The 12,481-nt window shown below is 36.6% G+C and overlaps 1 long non-coding RNA gene across 1 annotated transcript in view; it reads left to right on the top strand.

The window, feature by feature from the left end:
• The window catches only part of LOC106091100 (uncharacterized), an 86,286-nt gene that overhangs the window by 25,401 nt on the left and 48,404 nt on the right, over window positions 1-12,481 (top strand). Inside the window, exon 2 of the long non-coding RNA XR_001221942.2 lies at window positions 91-166. This is a non-coding gene — a long non-coding RNA (uncharacterized LOC106091100). The remainder of the gene's footprint in view (window positions 1-90; window positions 167-12,481) is intronic.

The following is a 12,481-nucleotide window of genomic DNA, read 5'->3' as shown; positions in this document are numbered from 1 at the left end:
ATATAAAGAAAAACCTCAAACTCAACATTTCAGACTATATTTGTTAATATTTCCATATTAATTTTTAAATTTTTTTTTTAATATTTGCAGTTTGATGTGCGATGGTCCTCATAATGAGGTTTCGCGTATACGATGAGTTAAAAGGATACATCATTAACAAATATAGGTAAGATATCTATTAAGGGGCAAAGACAAAAAACACAATGCTGTTTGTAGCATTGTGAGATAACCATTACGGAGCTGCTGGGTTCGATCCCTACCAGAGGAATTGAGACTGCCACTAGAACCTAACTGATGTATTGTATATCAAGCAAATGGATAACTTTTATCACTGAGGCATCTTTAACCAAGGCTAACGACCTATAAATGTACCAATAAACCAATGCACGTGCAAACACTTTCATTATACCCTAAACCACTACTGTGGTACAGAGTGAATTAGTTTGTAACACCCAAAAGGAAGAGAGATAGACCCATTAATATACCGATCGACTCAGAATTACTTTCTGATTCGATTTAGCTATGTCCGTCTATCTGTCTGTCCGTCAGTCTGTCTGTCCGTCTGTCCATGTTAATTTGTGTACAAACTACAGGTCGCAATTTTCATCCGATCGCCTTCAAATTTGGTATGGGCATGTTTTTTTAGAGACGAAGCCTACTGAAATTGGAAAAAATCGGTTCAAATTTGGATAAAGCTCCCATATATATGTTCGTCCGATTTGCAGTAATCCTGAAATAAAACGTTCAATTATAAACCGATTCTCTCGAAATTTGGCAGAAAGGATTTTCTTATGACTCCCAACATTACGAGTGAATTTTATCTAAATCGGTTCAGATTTGGATATAGCTCCCATATACATGTTCGTCCGATTTTCAGTAATAATGCAATAAAATGGTAATTATTTAACCGATTCCCTTGAATTTTGGTAGGAAGGATTTTCTCTTGACTTTCGACTTTATTGGTGAATTTCGTTGAAATCTGATCAGATTTAGTTATAGCTCTCATGTATATATATCATCCGATTTCCACTCCTAGAGCCACTGCAAGCGCTTTTATTTACCAATCCTCTCGAAATTTTGTACAACGCTTTCCTCGACAACATCCACAATGTCTCTAAAGTTTGCTCGAAATCGGTTCAGATTTAGATATAGCTCCCATTAATATGTTCGTCCGATTTGCAGTAAAATTGCAACAAAATGGTCATTTGTTAACCGATTCTCCTGAAATTTGTTAGGAAGGATTTTCTCTTGACTCTCGACGTTGCTGGTGAATTTCATGGAAATCGGTTTAGATTTAGATATAGCTGTCATATATGTATATCGCCCGATTTTCACTTCTAGAGCCACTGCAAGCGCTTTTATTGACCAATCCTCTCGACATTTTGTACAACGCTTTCCTCGATAACATCCACAATGTCTCTAAAGTTTGCTCGAAATCGGATATATTTAGATATAGCTCCCATTAATATGTTCGTCCGATTTGCAGTAAAATTGCAATAAAATGGTCATTTTTTAACCGATTCTCTTGAAATTTGTTAGGAAGGATTTCGTCTTGACTTTACTGGTGAATTTCGTTGAAATCAGATCAGATTTAGATATAGCTGTCATATATGTATATCGCCCGATTTTCACTTCTAGAGCCATTTCAATCGAATTTTTTTACCAATCTTGCCAAAATTTTGCACAGCGCTTTTCTCGACGAGTACCACATTATCTGAGAGGTTTGCTCAAAATCGGTTTATATATGTTCGTCAAATGTTGGGTAATTTGCAATAATGTTATCATTTGTTAACTGTAGATATTACAGTTTGAACATATTTGCTCGAAATGTGATACGGCATGTTTAACAATCCATCTGAAAACATCCGGCGGGGTCCATCAAAATTGGTTCAGAATTAGAGATAGCTCCACTTTGTACCTATAATGTAGGTGTAGGGTATTATACAGTCGGCACCGCCCAACTTTTGCCCTTCCTTACTGGTTTTCTTTAAGAACATCCATATTGTTTCTAAGATAAATTTTATTGGCCTCTTCTCCCCTCAACAGCAAGTAAACTTTTAACCTTCAGCTTCTTCATTGTTTGAACTCAACAAAAATCGACTGATAAAGTTTTGGTTTTTTATTTGAGTTTTGAGACTTTATTACACCCATAGCACCACCTTAAGCATCGATGTTCATGCATGTATGATGTTGCGTGTTGTTTTTATGACCAAACAAAGGTTTACTTTTATTGATTTGAAATTTAAATAAAATTTTTCAGACATTTGCAATTTGGTGTTTTGCTTCATTAAAAAGTTTCACATATGAAACCTGTCTAAGAAATTTACAATGCTCTTTATATGCTTCTTGCTTCAAGCACCCCCACATTCGAAACGAGAAACCATGAGTTCAGTTGCATATGGAGGGTGCCAAATAAAAGTTCATAGACTTAAAAAATTTTAAATATATTTTTAAAACATTTCTTAAGAATTCATAAGAAGTTACGGGATTTGCTACACTAACGTCAATTATTTATTTTTAGAAAAATATACCAAAGTTCGTTTCTTTTTTGTTATTTGCAGCTAGTTAGAAATTTCTTCTGCATGTGCGATATCAAAAAGATTCTATTCCCTTGTTAATGACAATGTTGCAAAAGTTAAATCCTTAGTCGCACATAATTATCTTGCAAGTCTGGAAATTTGCTCACACACACAACTTTGTTACATTGCAATGTATTTTTGCAGATTTTTCGTTTGAAGCGAGTTTGGGGAAATATTAGAATGAAAAGGAATAAAATTAATACAAACAACATTATCCATGAAAACTTAGAGAAAAATTTAAAATTTTTCCTTTTATACCCTAAACCACTACTGTGGTACAGGGTATTATAACTTAGTGAATTTGTTTGTAACACCTTGAAGGAAGAGAGATAGACCCATTGATTAGTATACCGATAGACTCAGAATCACTTTCTGATTCGATTTAGGTATGTCCGTCTGCCTGTCTGTCCATGTTAATTTGTGTACAAAGTACAGGTCGCAGTTTTCATCCGATCGTCTTAAAATTTGGTACAGTCATGTTTTTCGGCCTGGAGACGAAGCCTATTGAAATCGGTTTAGATTTGGATATAGCTTCCATATATATGTTCGACCGATTTGCAATAATATTGAAATAAAATTTTCATTTGTTAACCGACTCTCGAAATTTGACAAAAATAATTTTCTTATAACTCTCGACATTTCTGGTTAATTTTATAGAAGTCGGTTCAGATTTAGATAAAGCTCTAATATATATACCGCCCGATTTTCACTCCTACAGCCACTGCACTCCTACTTTGCACAACGCTTTCCTTGACGACTACCACAGTATCTAAGAAGTTTGCTCGAAATGGATTTAGATTTCGGTATAGGTCCTCTATATATGTTCATCCGATTTTGAGAAATATTGCTATAAAGTGCTCATTTTTTAACCGATTCTATCGAAATTTGGCAGGAGGAATTTTCTTATGACTCTCGACAATACTAGCGAATTTCTTAGAAATCGGCCTAGATTTAGATATAGCTGTCATTCGACTTTCACTCCAAGAGCCACTGCAAGCGCATTGTTTGACCAATCGTGCCAAAACTTTGCCCAACGCTTTCCTTGACGATTACCACATTATCTGAGAAGTTTGCTTGAAATTGGTTTAGAATTAGATATAGCTCCCATATATATGTTCGTCAGATTTTGGGTTATTTGGAATAATATTGACATTTGCCAATCGTACTTAATACAGTTTGAACATATTTGCTTGAAATTTGATGCGGATTGTTTAATAACCCATTGGAAAACATCCGCCGAGGTCCATGAAAATTGGCTCAGAATTGTATATGGCTCCCACATTGTAATTATAGGGAAGGTGTAGGCTATTATACAGTCGGTACCGCCCGACTTTTGCCGTTCCTTACTGGTTTAAACTTAATATTAAGTCAATTTCTATTTCAATCTTAGGAAATTTAACTTCAAACGTCTTTAATATCTATTGCATAAAAATGGGCATGTTTGTTTCGAATAGACTCAAAAACGGCTGAAATGGAGTTTTCCAAGATGACTTTTGCCTACCCGGTGATAATGGGATAATGGGTTACTTAATGGTAATGTGATATCCGCGAGGGGCCGGACCCTCCCCTAGACCAAATTTTCACAAACGCCAGATTTTGGAGATGGGTGCATTGATTTAAGTGAAAATTTTTATGCCACCTTGTTATAACAAAAAAACATAAAACTGGTATAAAACGGGGTCAAAAGATTGGGGGGACGCCCTACTCCAAAGCCCACCCAAACGGACATGATTGCAGATTAGGACAATATGAGTATTAAATGAAAGGTATTTAAGAGTAGAGTACGAACTTGATAAACAATTCGATCTCACGTGTCAGGGGGCTGGACCCACGCCCTAAAAACGGCCAAACGTTTCATGTTTACCTTGCCCGGCAAGGCAAGTTATGTGACACCAAAGGCCTACCAAAACCATGAAACGCATTGTTGATACCACGATAAAGAGTAGGACATCCAGCGAACTGTTTAAATACAAACAACATGCCTATGTCAAGGGAAGGTCTGCAGGGCAGTCTCCACCGACCGCCACATTGATCCAATCCTTAGACCAGCACCGGGTGGACCGGATACTTAGAGACTGGATAAGTCATATGCTAAGGAACAGGTAGATAAGCTGCGGGTTCCATGACATAAATATAAGGGGCCACTTTGGGTAATCACCATAACCAATCCCATGGCAGCCGGTTGTATGTACCGGATTGACCCGATGAATTCCTTCATCGGCAAGGGCTGCCGCATCAGTGTACCACACACTGCTACTACAACAACCATAAATAACCTATTTCGGATGATGATTGAGGAGGGATATGAACCCGTCTTCTAAATAGACGATGTTATAATACTTTTAAGGGGTAAGGATCCGAACAAGCTATGCACAAAAGCCGAAAGGGACTGGCATATGACATATGACTGGGCTTAACCCAGGGGTCTCAATGTTAACCCAGAGAAGACTGCAATATGCCTGTTCACGAGGAAGACGAAATTGAGCCAAGTTGACACGCCACGTTTCCTCAATAAAACGATTTCGATATCTGACAAGGACAAATACTTATTAGTAATTTTCGATAGTAAACTAAATAGGAAGTGTAACATGCAGGAGCATACTGAGAAGGCACGCTGGTTTGATGCACGCTGGCTAAGTTCTTGAACGGGCCAAATCGGACCATATTTGGATATAGCTGCTATATAGACCGATTTTCCGATAAATGGTCTAATGCCCATAAAAACTTAATTTTCCATCCGATTTTAAAATTTTAAACAGTGAGCAGTTTTAGGCCTCCCGACATCTTATCCAAATATGGTTCTGATCGTACTATTGTACTGAAGCGCATAAAAGCTTTATTTATTACCCAATTTCGCTGATATTTAAAGCAGTGGGTTATTTTGAGCCTCCCGACATCTGACTCAAATATTGTTCAGATCGGACTATATTTAGATATAGCTGCCACATAGACCGATCTCCCGATAAAGGGTCTGAAGGCCATAAAAGTTTTATGTATTGCCCGATTTGGGTGAAATTTAAAACAGAGGGTTATTTTAAGCCTCCCCACATCTGACCTAAAAATGGTTCGGATTGGACTATATTTAGATATAGCTGCCATACAGACCGATCTCCCCATAAGGAGTCTGAAAGTCTTAAAAGCCTTATTTATAACCCGATTTCGTTGAAATTTAAAATAGTGGGTAATTTTAAGCCTCCCAAAATCACACCTAAACATGGTTTAGATCGGACTTTACTTAGATATAGCCAACATCCGACCTTAATATGATCGGAATATATATAGAGATTTTGAATTTGGATGCTTAAGTTATCCAATTGTCAACGTATTGTGACGAAAGGGGGTTTACATATATACCCGAGGTGGTGGGTATCCTAAGTTCGGCCCGTCCGAACTTAATGCCTTTTTCTTGTTTAGAATTTATTTAGAAATTTTGTTGAAAGAGATGATTTTATTTTACATTGTATTTTATTTTTCCTTCTAACATCCCCTTCAAATCTAAGCAGCAGCCATTTTCAGCAAGCAGACTTTTCAGTAGTAAGCCTACTTCTCTGAAATTGCAGTACTACTGTTGTAGTAGCAGAACTACTGATCCAATAGCAGCAAAATTAACTACTAATATTCAGCAGACAATGTTTTGCTATTTTCAGCAAACTTTTTCTATGAGTGTTCTTATTGTGAATGACTATGCATTATCAAGGGTCTTTCTAAACCATTTCTGGGTGCCTATCGTACTCAAGATGAAAGTTTGGTTCAAAAAAGTCAGTATTGTTTCAAATAAGAGAATTTTCTTCCATATAACATCTAAAAAATTTCTCATCCCCAATCTCCAAAATTTGGATTTGGGCCATTTTCTTGTTACTCTCTTTCGTCCTTTACTAATGTTCAATTATCTTGAACTTGTGTATGACAACATTGACAATAAATTTCGATTTTAACTTTAATTACATTCGCAAGTAAGTGTTGTTTTGTGCACATGTCAGAGTATGTGCTTTTGTAGAATTCCTTTGTTGTTGCAATTAAATTTTTTTTTTCTTTTCGTTCTACTGCTACTGCTTTGGTAAAGAATTTCCATTTATACTTCTTCATCACGTATGAAAATTCAAATACCGCCTCGAGTCTGCAATTATACATTAAAATAAGACACACAACAATAAAGATGCCTCCCAATTGTCGTACGAGTTTTGTTTTGAATTTTACTCAGCACACGCTGTATGCTGCACGGAGAGTTAATTTTATGAACTGACTTTGTAAAAAAAAAAAAAACGGGCGAAAACAACAACAAAATGGATAAAAGGGAATATGAGACGAAGAAAAAAAGTATTACGCTTACTGATTATTTTCATAAATTATTGTCATGAAGGCATAGAGGGCATGTGTATTGTATGGTGTGGTATTTTCGAACAATGTGTGAGGGAAGCTTGGAAAGGAAATGAATTTGAAACCAAAAGTTCAAGTGACTCAAAATGAATCCTTGCCAATAACAACCTAAGGCTATGCAAGTAAATTATGCTCGGTTTGTTTGGGGCGGGAGGCTGTTGGTCTTATGGCGTTTTTGTTTTTTTTTATTCTAATTATTTTGTTCAATTAAGAAACTCAAAGAAATTTTTAAACAAAATAAATGGGACTTTTATATGCCAGAATATATGGCACTATTAATGGAGTTTTCAGTTGCAGGTTAAAAATTCCCTTTAAGAAAAGAAATTAAAAATCAGAATACAGATGTGGATATAACCTTTCCATTACAAACTGACAAGGATTAAGCTTAAACTTGAATCGGACGCACACCCATTGATATGTAAAAAGTTTGCATTTGCAAAATGCAACCTTCACCATGTTTGCTAAATTGTTATATCCCAACTCTTTTTACTTACTACCTTAATTTCAAACAAATTTTTGCAATTCTTGCATATTTAAACATTTAATAAACTAAAGTGTTCAATCATCACTTTACAAAATATTCCAATAAATTATATTCGATAATAATTAGAGTTATCAACACAACAACTAAATGCAAGCTTACCAAATAAACACTCTACTTAATTTGTTGTTAAATATTAAATTGTTTGATTTTCCAATTACCGTCACAAACACTTGAGTACACACAAAGGCATTTCAAACGTTCTATCAATTAAGTTTTTCCGAAAGGTCATAACGATTTGTTCTTCTAACATTACATATCTGGCCAAATGCACATCATCATCATAGAACATTTAATTTGCTGACATTGCCATCTTAACGATGTTAGTCTTCAGAGAGTAGGAGATTGAAATGAAGAAAAAAAAAACCAATAAAATAAAATTCAAAAGATCAAATGATAAATTTAATTAATAAACAATAAATGACACATACAATTGAATATTGTTTGCACAAATGTGTGGAGCTCTTGCGACCATGCTAAAAATGTACAATAGAAATATGGAAGCAACCAAATGACGATTACAGCAACAACAACAAGACTTACCAAGCAAACACTTCTTGGTCGAGTTCAATTAGTCCACTACAATTGACAATAAAAAGGCCGACAATTTTTATTTGAAAAATGCCAACAGTCATTGTACAAATGTATGTCACATACATTTAGACATCAAGCAAACGGGGAAAAAAACTATATTTTAGTTGACCATAAAATTTAAGTCGTTTACAAATTGTTGAAGTATCACTAGAAATCTGTAGATTCATATAAATAATACACGTAAATAAAATTATAGAAATAAATACTTAAATCTTTAAAGCAGCATAATTTATTTTATTATAAGATATTCGTGTTGAGTAATATTGGGTTGCCCAAAAATTAATTGCCGATTTTTAAAAAGAAAGTAAATGCATTTTCAATAAAACTTAGAATTAACCTTAACCAAATATACTTTTTTACACTTTTTTTCTAAAGCAAGTTAAAAGTAACAGCTGATAACTGACAGAAGACAGTATGCAATTACAGAGTCACAAGCTGTAAAAAAATTTGTCAACGCCGACTATATGAAAAATCCGCAATTACTTTTTGGGCAACCCAATATAATGTATCAATCCAACCATATCATAAAAAAAAACAACTCAGCATATGGACAAACAACTTGTACTTGATTACTACGAAACCCTAGCAACAGAATGTAATACGAGTATACCATGATCAAGACGAAGTAATTTCCTACAGTACTTTGGTCTTGGACGATTCTGCGGTATACCTCTACAAGAAGAAGCAATATGTTTTTCTTCACTTGTCGAAGTCGGTAGAGCAAGCCAATCTCTTTGATCTATATTCGTCTATATAGACATACTTCGGTATTTACTTTAAATTAGTTATTAGCCTTTTTGACACTGACGAATTTATCTACACATCAAAATACAGTGCAACCTCCCGAATCCGGACAGATATAGTTTCTACCTTTGTCCGGATTACTGACTTGTCCGGACTACTGTACAAAAAATGTATACGCATCTACCAAGTTAGGTTTTTTACGTATATCTTTATATAGAACGTTAAAATAAAAGAAAAAAAAAATTTAAAAAGGCATTAAGTATGGCTGGGCTGAACTTTGGATACCCACCACCTCGGGTATATATGTAAACCCCCTTTCGTCATAATCCGGTGAAAATTGGATAACTTATGCACCAAAATTCGGCACCGACATTGAGTGGTATAATAAATACAAGTCATTGTTGAATTTTGTATTTCAAATTTCAACAAAATCGGGTAACAAATAAAGCTTTTATGAGCTTCAGATCCTTAATCGGCATATCGGTCTAAATGACAGCTATAACTAAATACAGTCCGATCTTTACCATATTTGAGTTAGATGGCGGTTGGCGTAAAACTACTTACTGTTTCAAATTTCAGCGAAATCGGATAAAAAAAAACGATTTTATGGGCTTCAGACCCTTTATCGGCAGATCGCTCTGTATGAAAGCTGTATATAAATATTGTCCGATACAAACCATATTTGGGACGGACGTCGGGAGACCTAAAACTACCCACTGTTTCAAATTTCAACGAAATCGGGCAATAAATAGAGCTGTTTTAGGCTTTAGACCTTTCATCGGCAGATCGGTCAATATGGCAGCTATATCTAAATGTAGTCCGATTTAAACCATATTTAGGTCCTATGGTGGGAGGCGTTAAACTACTCACTGTTTCAAATTTCAGCGAAATCGGTTAAAAAATAAAGCTTTTATGGGCTTCAGACCCTTTATCTGGAGATTGGTCTATATGACAGCTATACCTAAATATAGTCCGATCTGAACTATATTTGGGTTAGATGTCGAGAGGCTTAAAATAACCCATTGTTTTAAATTTCAGCGAAATCGGGTAATAAAAAAAGCTTATATGGGCTTCAGACCCTCTATCGGGAGATCGGTCTATATGGCAGCTATATCTAAATATATCCCGATGTAATCCATGTTTGGGTCAGATGTCGGGAGACCTAAAACTACCCACTGTTTCAAATTTCAGCGAAATCGGGTAATAAATAAAGCTTTTGTGGGCTTCAGACCTTTTATCGGGAGATTGGTTTATATGGCAGCTATATCTAAGTATATACCGATATAATGCATGTTTGGGTCAGATGTCGGGAGGCTTAAAATAACTCACTGCTGCAAATTTTAGCGAAATCGGGTTATAAATAAAGCTTTTATGGTTTTCAGATCCTTCATCCTTTATATTATTACAATCAGGGGCAACTTATGGGATCCACTTTTGATCCATTTTTGAAGCCAACCATTACTAGCAGAAATATAGTCATGTCCCACAATATTTCTATGAGAATATTCTTACCATGTCTAAAAATTTCTCTGTTTCCTACAAAAAATATAGCAGTTATAAACAAGTAAGGCCGGGCCGAATCTTATATACCCTCCACCATAGATCGGATGAGAATTGCGCTCTCTAGAGGCTCAAAGACCCAAGATCGGTTTATATGGCAGCTACATCAAACCATGGACCGAGTTGGACCATACTCAGACCAGTTGTTGGAAGTGATACCACAACACCACGTGCAAAATTTTAGTCAAATCGGACGAGAATTGCGCCCTCTAGAGGCTCGGTTTATATGGCAGCTATATCAAAACATGGACCGATTTGGCCCATTTATAATCCCAACCGACCTACACTAATAAGAAATATTTGTGCAAAATTTCAAGCGGCTAGCTTTACTCCTTCGAAAGTTAGCGTGCTTTCGACAGACAGACGGACGGACATAGCTAGATCGACTTAAAATGTCATGACGATCAATATATATACTTTATGGGGTCTCAGACGCATTATTCGAGGTGTTACAAACAGAATGAAGAAATTAGTATACCCCCAACCTATGGTGGAGGGTATAATAAGGAAAAATTAAAAAGGAATCTTGTTTCTATTTTCCATCAAAATCTCCCAAGAATATTTTAAAGTCATAGGCGGCAATCGCTCTAATCTGATTAAGCTTCTTTATACGCTTTTCTTCTTGAAAACTATGAGGCACGGTTTTTTACCGATTCAGCATAAAATTTTTAACGCCTATGCTTAAGATGGTTAAAGTCGGTCCCAAACCTGGTAACTTTAAGAATAGACAAAAATTGATGGCAAATGTGGCAAATGAATTTATATTTTCATCATTTATGCTCTTTACCACATATGGAAAATTATTGAAAGACTTCCTAGTCGAAATTAGCGCGCTTATATAGGTAAGGTTAGGTGGAAAAAGAGGGTGTGGCCATTAATCCGCCCATTCTATTATGGACATACACCTAAGCCAGTAATCGGCTTGTTATGCGATCTAAATGTCAAAAAAAGTAACTTCGAAAAAGAAAATTAAAGTTAAGAATTCGGTGCTACTTACAAAATCATTAATTGTTTTCCATGTCACGCCTCAAAGTTGGTTTATGTCTGGTATTGTGTTTCCACCTTAGTGCCGGTATCTATTAGACGCGTAAGCCGGTCAATGACAAAGGAAATGCTCCAACGTCTCATCATCTTCCCCACATGCCCTACACTTGCTATCACTTGCCGCACCGATTTTGCATAAGTGAGCTCGTAGGCCTATATGTCCTTTTGTGATACCGAAAGCCTTACTGACCTCCCGGTTGCTTGCTTTCAGCAATAGCCCTGTCTTCTCACAATCCAAAACTCCCCACAGGATTTTTTTAGACTAGGACTGTGTTGAATCGAAAGGCTTCGGGTTAGCCAAGTTTATTGACGGCAGTCCTCTGGCCTTCACTGCCAAATCGTCTGCTTTTTGGCTCCCCCTTACTCCGTTATGGCCCGGCAACCAAACGATGCGGTTGCGCCAGAGAAGTCGTTTATCTCTTTCTTACACTCCAAAATTGTTCGTGATTATACTGTCCGTAAAAATGTTCACACTCGACGTCCTCGCGTTAGCGCCACACCACGTAACGCATTCCGTGATCGCCGGATCTCCGCCTGCAGGACCGTATTATGGTCAGGTAGTCTAAAAGAGATCACAGTCCCCGGGTTCTCAATGTAGACCCCCAGGCCCACCCTGTTCTCTAGCTTTGATCCATCCGTACATTATTAAGGTTGTGTCAATCCAAGACTGTGTCGTCTCAAATATCCGATAGGCACCCTCTTCCATTCCTTCCAGGATGGAATGATATGACCTGCTCCTATCCTGTCTGTTAGCCGCGAAAGCGAGTCAATGACGTATGAAATGCTACAACGTCTCATCATCTTCCCCACATGCACACACATGCTATCGCTTGCAGCACCGATTTTGCATAAGTGAGCTCATAGTCCTATGTGTCCCGTTATGATACCAAAAGCTATAATGACCTCCTATTTACTTCTTTTCAGCCTCGACTTTTCACGATCCGGATTACGCCATAGGATTTCCGCCTACCTACCGACTTTTTCGCGTTCGTCGCCCACATCCTTAAGTCGGAATGCGTCGACTCGAAAGACTTTGGGTTAA

The sequence above is a fragment of the Stomoxys calcitrans genome, chromosome 2, assembly GCF_963082655.1.
Source record: "Stomoxys calcitrans chromosome 2, idStoCalc2.1, whole genome shotgun sequence".
In the NCBI taxonomy this organism is placed as follows: Eukaryota; Metazoa; Arthropoda; class Insecta; order Diptera; family Muscidae; genus Stomoxys; species Stomoxys calcitrans.
Note: the sequence above shows the minus strand (reverse complement) of the source record. Positions and strands in the feature narration are given on the sequence as shown.